Below are 12101 nucleotides of genomic sequence, written 5' to 3'. Positions count from 1 at the left end.
ATTTATATTTATAGAATAAACTTATATTATATATAATTTAATACTATATTATATACAAATGTAATATACATTTATATTTATATATAAATTTTTATATATTTTTATATATATATATTTTTTTAAGTAACCGCCTTGAACCTTCAGAAAACACCACGAAGGGAGAGGTACGATGCAAATCCAAGTAACTCCTGGAAAGAAAGCTGCACGGCCTGAGGCTAGATGGATTCTTGGGGGAATCCACCAAGGTCACTCACGGCTGAATTCTTACTTCCAGAATCCGAGAGACACACGCAGAGCTTCGGCGGGGCGACCTCACGGACCCACACCCCCAAACCCCACGTATCCGAGGGAACAATCAATGTCCACGTGGAAGAACCAACCAACCAAAAGAGCAATGCACGTGCCGGGGGGGGGGGTGGTCCAAAGAAATGTGCCGAGCACACGCAGGAGCTTGCACGAGCTCAGCTGACCGAGGGGAGGCTCGGACGGACGGAGAAATACCCACAGCGCCGGACGGACGGGAGATCGCACCGCGGTGCTGACACCAAACCTGGGCAACCTCCTCTCCGGGAAAACAAATCCCAGGAAACCGCTGACAACTGGCGACAATCCATTACAGAAACTGAAATGGGATCCCACACAAACGCCGGAAAAGCGCTGCCCTGTGGCGCCCACCCGGGGCGGAGCTCGGCCCCGACGCTCGGGGCGCCCCACGTCGCGCGCGACCGGAAGAGGCCCGTGGCCCCGCCCCTCTCTGCGTCGTGGGCGGGGCGTCGCCGGCCGGGAGCCGCAGTCTCGCGATAGCGCAATTTCCCGCGTGCGGCTGCGCGGTGATGGCCGCCTGGGTTCCTCCGCGGCCGCGGGCCGGCGGTCGGTGGAGCTCGCCCTGGATGGTCGCCTGCCCTGGAGGCTCCGGTACGTGATGGTCGCAGCGGGGGCTGTGGCTGCAAAGGGACCGCGTTGGGTATTCTTCCCGCCTTCCTCGCCCCCTCCCAGCCCCCCGTGAAGTCTCTCCCGGCCGTCCGCCTCTGCACAGGTGAGCCGCTTCCGGCGCTCCAGGTTCCCCCGGAAGAGGGGACGTTTCCTGAGCTTCATTCACCGTAACCCGCCGCCGGCCTCTCCTACCTCCACGGTGGAGGGGGTGTTCGTGGTCCCTCCAGCCCTGCCTCCCGCTGCCCCTGTGCCGGGGCCTGCAGGGACACCACCGTGGAAATGTCACCTCCCCCCACGTCTCCGACTCTTCCCTTACCTGTCCGCTGCGGAGTCTCTCGTCTTCCGACGAAAATCTCCACCAAGCACCATCCCTCTCAGCACAGCACCTTCCAAAATCTCGTCTTCTCACGAAATATTAGCAACAACGAACAGGTCGTGAAGGTAATGCCTTGAGAGCAAGACGTGGACCTAGGCTCTTCCCAGGCGTTATGTCATTTAAAAGCCTGGGTGGCTCACAGTTGCTGAAGCACCTGCCTTGGGCTCAGGTCATATGATCTTCGGGTCCTGGGCTCAAGCCCCACAGCAGGCTCTGTGCTCAGCAGCGAGTCTGCTTCTCCTTCTGCCTCTCCCCTCTGTGATCTCTCTGGCTCTCACTCTCTCTCTCTCATATAAGTAAAATCTTAAAAAATAAAATAAAAACATTGCAACAGTCCTGAGGTAGAAACAAATGTCAAAACTGGAGCACGGAAAAGTTAAATAGTTTGCTCAAGGTGATGAGTCAGGGGCAGGCCAGATTAGGTAAGGGGCTACCCAGCCGGGGCTACCCAGCCGGGCCCACAGAAATCCCAGATGCGGAGAAGTGTTATAGGCAAGATGTTAATCAGAGGGAAGGTGACATAACAAATCCACTTCCTTTGTTCTAAACGTAGACGAGATATTTTTGTAATACTGACAAATCCGCCTTCTTGGTCTTAAATGTTACAGGTGAGATAGGTACCAAGTTCCCTGGTCAGTTTTCTATTAAAAAAAAAAAAGAAAACAACCATAAAAACCCTCAGTGGTGACTCAGTCAAGACCCATCTCACTCTAGAGAGCTCCATTTTTCCTTTCTCACCTTCAGTTAATAAACTTTTACTTCATTTCACACTTTGATCCATTTCACACTCATCTCACCCCACGAGACAAGAATCCTGTAACCCTGCAACAGTGACATGGCTTGGATATGGTGTTGACATTTGAATCCATTGTGTAGCTGACTCCAAAGCAGGTGCTGTTATCCTTTCTCTACCAAATACCTAGGCATCCCTAGGTATTTGGTTGCTTCTGAGGAATTTGTTGTGAATGCTGTCTAGAGCATCCCTGTTTGTGGAAATTTGACCTCTGCCTAGGAACCCTCAGAACTCTCCTCACACAGACCCCTGAATGTTACATTTTATAAGATATCTGAGCTTAATATTTTGCATCCCCCCCCCCAAATGTCCTTAAAAATGTACTCCTTACCCACTGCTAACCACCCCTTTGCCTTTGCATGAGTGTCGTATCCTCATCACTGTTCTCAGCAAACATTGGAGCAGCTAGTTTAGGTAAGACAGTAAAGATAATTGGAGCTTCAAAGAACTCTGAGGTTTAGTTCCTGACCTCAAGGAGAAATATGAAATTTATTCATAAAAAGACCAATGAAGTAGCACATCAGCCCTCAGTTGTGCAGATAAGTTCTACTGCAGCCACTTTGGACAAGTTTGTTGAATGCTGGATTGTGTCCTCATCTGTAAAACGTTAAGGTTAGGCTAGATCATTAAAGTTGTGTGAATCTTAAGTTCAGGAAAAGGAGTGATCACTACTGATGTGGGAACTGTTGGAGAGGCTATATAGTGTACTCATATATATATATATATAATATATATATAATATATATATTGTATTCTTGATACGTTATAGAAACAAAGGTTAGGTTGAAGGCTTTTCTTAGCACATTTTTTCCACTTTGAACATCTGATAATGGTTGTAGCCTTGCTCTGGAAATAAAGTTCCCATTCATATAACATTCTATACTCAAATTTTAGGAGATTCGTGACCTGCCCCTCCCTTCCAAAGCCTGCATGTTAAAGACCCCTGATTTAGGAAAATGAAATGAACTACAACTCAAAAGGCAACACTAAACCAGATGTGGAGGGTCCTTATCTTGCAGGCAGAGTGAAACCATTGGAAGTTAAGACATAGAGTCTGGCAGGAGTGTGAAGGATGAATTACAGTGGGCAAAAGCAGTAAGACTGATTAGGCAGCTAGTGGAATAATTTAGATAGATCGTTTAGGAGATATTACAGGGCTGTGCCAAGCAGTATAGGGAATGGAGAGAAACTGCAAGAAGTCTTGGCAAGGACAAATGAAAAGGATGTGGTACCTGACTGGCTATGGAATTGAAAGACAGGAAGGAGTCAATAATAAGATTTGAGGTCTGTACAGCTGCAGTATGTACCTTCTCTGCTTTGTCTTCAGCTGTTTATTGCACTAGGTTATTCCTATAGCATACATGCTCTAAGAGGAGATGTCACTATTGACCCAAAGAATATTAAAAGAGGCACAACTACATACTTGTAAATTCAACAGCTCAGATGAAACAGACCACTACCAAAGCTACCAGAATGTATCCAAGAAGAAACAGATAAGCTGAATAATATTGTAAGTATTAAAAATTTAATTTATATTTAAAAATCTAGGAGCACCTGTGTGGCTCAGTTAGTTAAGCATCCAACTCTTGATCTCAGTTCAGGTCTTGATCTCAGGGTCATGAGTTCAAGGCCCTTGTCAGTCTCCATGCTGGGTATAGAGCCTTTAAAAAAAAGAAAATCTAAAGAAAGGGTGAAGTCCAGGCCCATATAACATCACTGGTGAATTTTATCAAACATTTAAAGATAAAATGATAGTTCTGCACAAGCTTTTCTAGTAGAAGAAAGACTTCGCAACTCATTTTATGAAGCCCAAATTACCTGAGACCAAAACTAGATAAAAACAATACAGAAAATAAAACCAAATCAGTATCTCTCATGAGCAAAGATGCAAGAATCATCAAAAAAAAAAAAAAAAAGGCAGATTGAATCCAGCAGTATGTCAGAAGAAAAATAGTTTGTGATCAAGTGTCATTATCTCAGGAATTCAAGGCTTGTTCAATATTTGAAAATCAGTTAGTATAATCTACCACATTAACAAACTAAACAAGAAAAATGACATGATCCTATGAACAGATGAAAAAAAAGCACTTAACAAAATTCAATATCCGTGATTTTTTAAAGCTCAGCAACACAGGGACGCCTGGGTGGCTCAGTGGTTGAGCGTCTGCCTTTGGCTCAGAGTGTGGTCCTGAGCCACAGGAGTCCCACGTCAGGCTCCCTGCATGGAGCCTGCTTCTCCCTCTGCGTGTGTCTCTGCCTGTCTTTCTCTGTGTCTCTCATGAATAAATAAATAAAATCTTAAAAAAAAAAAAAAAAAAAACAGCAACACAAACCCAAGAGGTTTTATTTGTGTTCTTAAATAGTAAAAATTTGGTTCAACCAAGATGAGGAAAAATCAACATTTTGAGCCCAAAAATTAATCTAATCCACTTAGAGATCATCTAGAGAGCTATTCCTTAAAACTGTAGAAATGACCACCATCTGTTATCCACAGGACTGGCCAGTGTGACTTCACAAGAGGACTCTGGTTGGGGATCCTGGAACAGTTGAGCTTTGCCTGACCTGATTTTGGCTTTCCAAGTAAGACTGCTCCTGCAATTCAGCATCCCTTCTCCTACACTTTCAAAGAGACTACATTGCTGAAATGACAGATAGTGAAGAGGAAGGAAGGGTGGTAGCATTTAACAGGGTCTTAGTCTCTCCAAGAGATGGCATTGATTTCTTTCGATCTTAAAAATTATGCATTTTTGGATGCATTAAACATTTGACTCTTGATCTTGGCTTAGGTCTTGATCTCAGGGTCATTGTGTTCAAGCCCTGCATTGGGCTTCACACTGGGGGTGGAGCCTACTTTTAAAAATGTGCATTGTTACAGGCAGCAAACAAAATGTGGACATAAATTTTAGAAGAGTATGTAGCTGTCTTCATATCTCATTAATGTTAAAAAAGAAAACCAACTCAGCAATCTAAAAATAAAAGGGAATCTGATAAAAAGGTATCCACAAAACCTAGAGCCAACATCACACTTAGTGGTGCAGGACTGAATGCTCCCTACTCCCAAGATTGGAAACCCAATGAAGATGTACATTTTCACTACTCATACTCAATATTTTACTGAAGTCCTCGTAATTGCAGTAAGGAAGAAAAATAAAAGGCATTCTGATTGGAAAGAAATTTTTCCTGATTTTCAGAAGATGTAATTGCCTATGTAGTAAATCTCAAGAAATCTGCAAAAAGGTCTGTGAACTTAGCAGGGTCCAGGATAAAAGGTTAACATACAATAATCATACACTAGAAATGAACAATTAGAAAATGACCCACTACTCTTTTCCACAAATGAAATACTTAGGTATAAACCTAACAAAATATGTGCAGGATCTTTATGCTGAAAAGATATTATGAAGCTATAGTAATCAAGACAATGTGATATTGGTGAAAGGATAGACACATAGACCAGAGGAATAGAATAGAGTCCAGAAATAGACCCACAAAATTTGGCTAACTGATTTTGACAGAGGTGCAAATGTATGAATGAAGAAAGGACAGCCCTTTCAGTACATGGTGCTGGAAAAACTGGATATCCACCTGTGAAAAATGAATCTTGACCTACATCCCATATCACCTATAGAAATGAACTCAAAATGAATCATAGACCTAAAAGTAAGAGCTAAAAATATGAAACTCTTAAGGAAAACAGGAGAAATTTTTCTTTGAGACTTTGGATTAGGCAAAGAGTTCTTAAATACAACACCAAAAGCACTGTCTATAAAGGGAAAATTTGTTAGATTGGACTTTTCCAAAATTAAAATCTTTGCTACAAGAAGGAGATTACAAAGAGAATGAAAGACAAGGTATATATATAACAAAGACTTGTATCTGGAATATTTAAAGAATTTTCAAAACCTAACTAGAAAACAACTCAATGAAAAAGGGCCAGGTTTGAACAGACACTTCACTAAAGAAGATGGATGGCAAATAGGCACATGAAGATATTCAGCATCATTAATCATTAGGGAAATGAAAATTAAAACCACAAGAAATCGTACACACCATTAGAATGGATAAAATAAAAAAATAACAATACTAACTGCCAGAAAAGATGTGGAGAAACTGGGACATTCATACATTGCTATGGAGGTGCAAAGTAGTACAGCCACTCTGGAGAACAGCTGTTGAGTTTCTTATAATAAAGGTAAACATACATTTGCCATGTAATACAGAAATTCCCCTTTTATATGTTTATCTCAGAGAAATGAAAGCAAAGATTAACGCAAAAATGTGTATATAAATTTTTAAAAGATTTTATTTATTCATGAGAGACACACAGAGACAAAGACACGGGAGAGGGAGAAGCAGGCTTTGTGTGGGGAGCCCAATGTGGGACTCGATCCCAAGACCCAAGATCCTGCCCTGAGCCAAAGGCAGATGCTCAACCACTGAGCCACCCAGACGTCCCTGTATATTAATGTTTATAGCAGCACTATTAATAATTGTTCCAAATGTCCCAGAGCAAAGCTGACTCAATATCTGAAAATCAGTGTAACTCACTATATTAGCAGACTAAACAAGAAAAACTACATGAACTAAATGCCCTTCAGGGAGTGAATGGATAAACACTGGTTCATTCATACAGTGGACTAGTTTTCAAAATAAAAGGGTGCATGTGGGTGGCTCCGCTGGTTAAGCCAGGTAAGCCTGGAAACTTGTGATTTCAGCTCAGATCATGACCTCACGGTTGTGAGATCAAGCCCCACATTGGTCTCTATGCTGAGCGTAGAGCCTCCTTAAGATTCTCTCTCTCCCTCTCCCTCTGCCACTCCTCCCCACCCCACATGTGCTCTCTCTCTCTAAAAGAAAGAAAGGAAGAAAGGAAGGAAAGGAAAGGAAAGGAAAGGAAAGGAAAGGAAAGGAAAGGAAGGAAAAGAAAGGAATTAGACTGATAATATGTAATGACTCAAATGTATTTATGAAGCAAAGGAAACTGATTTCAAATGGTTACATATTGTAGGATTCCATTTATATGACATTCGGGAAAAGGCAAAAGTAAAGGGACAGAGAACATACCAGTGATTGCTAGGGGTTAAAAGTACAGAGAGGATCTGACTGCAAATGGGTAGCATGAAGGAATTTTTGAGATATTGGAATTGTTCTGTACACTTACCCTGTTATGTATTCGGTTATAAGAATTTATGCATATGTTAAAACTCATAGTACTGTGCACACAAATTTTTACTGTATGCAAATTTAAAAGTATTTTTTAAGTTAAATGCTCTAGTTGGTGTAGGATCTCTTTTAAAATCCTACCCTTGGGCACCTGGGTGGCTCAGTGGTTGAGCCTCTGCCTTTGGCTCAGATTGTGATCCCAGGGTCCTGGGATCGAGTCCTGCATCAGGCTCCCCACGGGGAGCCTGCTTTTCTCTCTGCCTCTCTCTCTGTGTCTCTTATGAATAAATAATTTCCTCTATTGCTTACTTGCTTTTATAATCTTAAACAATATATTTAATCACATATTTCTTATCCCCACAAATCTCATCAATATTTCTTACTTTGTAAGAGGATATCAGTACTCTTACCTTTCCCTCTACATTTTTTCCCCTTTTTCCTTCCCTGTTTTGTAAGTTGTAACTTAATATTTGTGGCATTGTAATTGGATAAATTACTTTTTATTCTGTAGCTCTGATGAAAATAGCCATATTTCCTTCTATGGACGGAATTTAAAAGTTGAAAACCAAGAAAAAGAACATTTATATTATTGTAACTTTGTAACTACTGCTCACTGCAAGTCCTAGTTACACACTTGGGTTATATTTTTCTTGAGGTCTAGAGTCATGTTTCTTGAAAAACGTTGCTAGTATTAACTAATTCTCAGCAACATATTTACTGGGACCCATCAGTATTTTCTTCTAAATTGGGCCAATTCCTTTTTAGTCCTTTGCACAGCTTTTTCCTGAGATTTTACTTTTCTTTTTGAACCTCTAGGGTTTTCCACAAATTTGTATCCTTCTGCTTCCTTGCTGTTCAGTCTCATTTTGCTGAAGTAAATACTCAAGTAACTGCTCAGAAAAGGTGTGTAAAATAAACCTTCTGAATCTCTGCAAGACTTGATTTTGCCCACCTGTTTTCTGATAACTTAGCTGAATATAGAATTCTAGGTTTAAAATAGTTTGCCCTGAGAACTCTGAAGATCTTGTTCAATATATCCTAGCATTCAGTGTTGATAAAAACACTGATGCTAGTCTAAATCTGTCTTTGTAATCATTTTTTTCTCTTGGAAGCATTTGATAATGCCTCTTGAAAATTTCACCATGATGTATCCAGGCATAGAGATTTTTTAAATTTTATCTTTTTTAGCAGTTAGTAGGTTCTTTGAATTTAGAGAGTTCTTTTTTGTTCAGCTCCGACACATTTTCCAATTTTTTGTTTCCTCTCCTCCATTTTATCTTCTTTCTGAAATTGTTATTATTCTCATAGGCCACTTGGGTTTATTCTCTGTAATTTTTTATTTTTCTCTCATTTTCCTAAAAAAAAAAAAAAAAAAGCAACTTGGAATCTAATCGATAGAGGCCAGAAATGTAGTTAAATATCCTATATGCATATGAAAACTCTTCACAACAAAGAATAATGATGCAACCCCAAATGGCATCAGGGACAGAGTTGAGAAGCTCTGCCCTAATCCAAACCACTTGAATCTCTTACCCAAAATACTGTAGGAACCAACTAACTGGATTCTCTACTTCTGCTTTTACCCTTATACAATCTCTTCCCCACAAAACACAGCCATATGGCTTTTTAAAAATACAAATCAGACTTTGACACTCCCTGCTTAAAACTACCCAGTTGCTTCCCACTATACTTAGGATGAAATCCCAAGTCTTTAAACATGAAGCTGGTTTTATAGTTTTACATTGTCTGGTCCTTGCTTACTTGTTACCTCATTTCATACCACTCCCCCTTTGACTACTGTGCTTGCGGCTTAACTACCACCTTTCTGAAATCAAATATGGTGAACTTCTTCCTGTCTCAAGACCATTGAACTTATGTTCCATCTGCCTGAAAGTTCTTTCCTAAAGTGTTCACATGGTTGGCTGATTTGCATCTTTCAAATCTCAGGTCAAGTGTCACCTCCTTAGAGGTAGACACTTCCTATCTGCCAGGGCATTATCAATTTGTTTATTTTCTTCATAACATTTATCATTAGAAATTGTTTTAAGGGGCACCTGGTTGGCTCAGTAGGTTAGTTGTCTGTCTTCAGCTCAGGTCATGATCCTGGGATCCTGAGATGGAGCTCTATGTCTGGCTCCTCAATGGGGGATCCTGCTTCTCCCTGCTTGTGCTCTCTCTCTCTCCATAAAATAAATAAAATCTTTTAAAAATTGCTTTGTGGGGGATCCCTGGGTGGCGCAGTGGTTTGGCGCCTGCCTTTGGCCCAGGGCGCGATCCTGGAGACCCGGGATCAAGTCCCACATCAGGCTCCCGGTGCATGGAGCCTGCTTCTCCCTCTGCTTGTGTCTCTGCTTCTCTCTCTCTGTGACTATCATAAATAAATAAAAATTTTTAAAAAAAATTTTAAAAAAATTGCTTTGTGTTTTTCTTCTTCTCCCAAAACTAGAATGTAAGCTCTGTCAATGCAGAATTTATTGTCTGTTTTGTTCACCACCGTATTTTCAGTACTGGATCAGAGACTTAAGTAAATTTGCTGTATGACTGTATGAACTATGAGAAACACGGTTTTATCTACCAAAATGACTAAGTGTCCCGAAGAGTTTGGTTTTACTTTAAAATGCAAGTGATAATAGATGTTTTAATGATTATTAAGATGTTTAATAAAGTTTATTGAACAGAGATGAAAGATTGGAGACCTGGACAAATAAAAGGGCTAGAGGAGTAATATATTCATCGAAATTATATGACAATGTAAGATTTCTAAAAAAAAAAAAGCAGCAGTGTTTTCCAGAGTGTGGTCTCAAGGTTTCTTGAATCACTACAGGTCTCACTCCAGATAGTCTAAATGAAGATTTCTGTGTGTAGAGCATAGGAATTTGTTTTTTAACAAGCTCCTTGGTATTTCCTATGTGTACTAAAGTTCAGGTACCAATGAAGTAGTGAATAGAGAGGAACAATCAAAAGATTCAGGATTAAGCCCTAAGGTGGACTGTCTATAAGTGTGGGAGGTAAAAAGTGAATCCCCAGACTGAGATAAGGAATGTTATGTCGCAGGTACCAGGGAAATGATCTCAGCTATGAAGGGGAACCCAAATCGCAGCTCTCCTTGGCTGGTCCATTGCTCTGCTCGGCCTGCCATAACAAAATACCATAGACTATGTGGCTTAAACAACAGGAATTTCTTTTCCCACAGTTCTGGAGACCAGAAAGTCCACGATCAAGGTTTCAGCAGTGTTTGGTTTCCAGTGAGAACTCTTTTCCTGGCTTGCAGATGGCCACCTTCTTGCTGCACCCTCACACCCTCACATGGCCTTTTCTTTGTGGTATATGGGGAGGACAGAGAGCTCTCCCTTTCTTCTTGTAGGGCTACCAATCCTATCAGATCAGGGCTCTACTCCTATGACTTCATTGAACTTTAATTATCTCCTAAAGATACTATCTCTAAATACAGTTACGTTGAGGGTTAGAGTCTCGATAAATGAATTTTGGAAAGATACAATCCAGTCTGTGGAGATTAGTGTTTCCCTTTATCAATGAAGAAAACCAGTTTGACATAATGTGATCCAAGAGTATCACCACGTCACTACTGAAATCTTGTTCTTTTAGACTACAAAGCAAAGTTCAGCTGAAACAGGGTGCTCAGTCTGATTAAATCTGCATGAGATTTTTACCAGGGTTATAGAAATTTTGATGTGATGACAGATGAAGTTCAAATTAGGTGCACAAGAGGTTACCATGTAATAGGAATATAAAACATTTGTGAGTAACTAATATGTGACCCTCTTTCTATTCAGAATTTAAAACATAGTTTCCATATCTTTTGTTCCCAAAAACTTCATTTTGCTTTTTAAATTCTCTAATAATTTGTCAATAGTTTGGTTTTATAGACATGGAAGACAGGTTTTATAGATGTGAAGTGCAACCAGGGAGACACCTGGGTGGCTCAGTCTGTTAATCTGCTTTTGCCTCAGGTCATGATCTCAGGGTCCTGGGATCAAGCACCACATCTGATTTCTTGATCAACAAGGAGTCTGCTTCTCCCTTTACCTCTGCCCCTCCTCCTTGCTCATGCACGCTCTCTCTCTGTCTCAAATAAATAAATAACATCTTAAAAAAAAGAAGAAGAAGAAGTCTACACAAGTCCTGAAAATGCCTGGATGAGCAGAAACAGATAGGAATTTTATTTGGTTTAAGACTTTTGAGTACTTTGATATGTGTTTTAGAGATTACTTTGTTTCTCTTCACTTGTTGACATTTGAGAGGATAATCGTGTTTCATTTTGTACCAATCAAGTTCAACACAAACAGAAGAAAAAAAGCAAAGCAAAACCCAAGGCACCACTGATCCTAACATAGATCATCAGCATCCTATTCTTCAAAAGACAATGTGTTTTCTTCTTCCTCCTTATCTTAAGGAAGCCAACGGATTCAAGTAGTGAAGAAGGTATGTTTATCGTCCTCTTAAAGTTTTTCCATTTATTTATAAGCTGGATAATTTTTTTAAAATTCATTAAAACTCCTCCACAACTTTGGTTTAGTAACACATTTCATTGAGAATACCCACGATGTGCCAGGCATGGTGGTAAATATGATATAGTCCCTTCAGCCAAGAATTTTGATTATGTTGGGCAATAAAGACAACTAGTCCACTACAATGCAAATTAATGCTCTGACCTGGTATGCATGTGTAAGAGGACAAGGAAGGCTTTAGAGAGGAAAGGATATCTAAACTGATAAGTAGAGGATGAGCAGGCATTTTCCAGACAAAGCCAGGGACGCAGAATTCAGGAGGATTTATTGCAAGCTAAAGGAATCGCATGTGCTAACCACTGTTGAC

The 12101-nt window shown here is 40.5% G+C and overlaps 1 long non-coding RNA gene across 2 annotated transcripts in view; it reads left to right on the top strand.

The window, feature by feature from the left end:
- Positions 1-791: 791 nt before the first annotated feature.
- LOC140595006 (uncharacterized) overlaps positions 792-12101 on the top strand; it is a 29880-nt gene continuing 18570 nt past the window's right edge. The window contains exons 1-3 of one of the 2 annotated variants that reach the window (XR_011996392.1): positions 812-915; positions 1037-1374; positions 4597-4682. This is a non-coding gene — a long non-coding RNA (uncharacterized lncRNA). Of the gene's footprint in view, positions 1375-4596; positions 4683-12101 lie in introns of both variants that reach the window. The other variant, XR_011996391.1, reaches the window with a different exon arrangement.

The sequence above is a fragment of the Vulpes vulpes genome, chromosome 13, assembly GCF_048418805.1.
Source record: "Vulpes vulpes isolate BD-2025 chromosome 13, VulVul3, whole genome shotgun sequence".
NCBI classification, from domain to species: domain Eukaryota; kingdom Metazoa; phylum Chordata; class Mammalia; order Carnivora; family Canidae; genus Vulpes; species Vulpes vulpes.
This window is presented reverse-complemented; position numbering and strand designations above follow the sequence as displayed.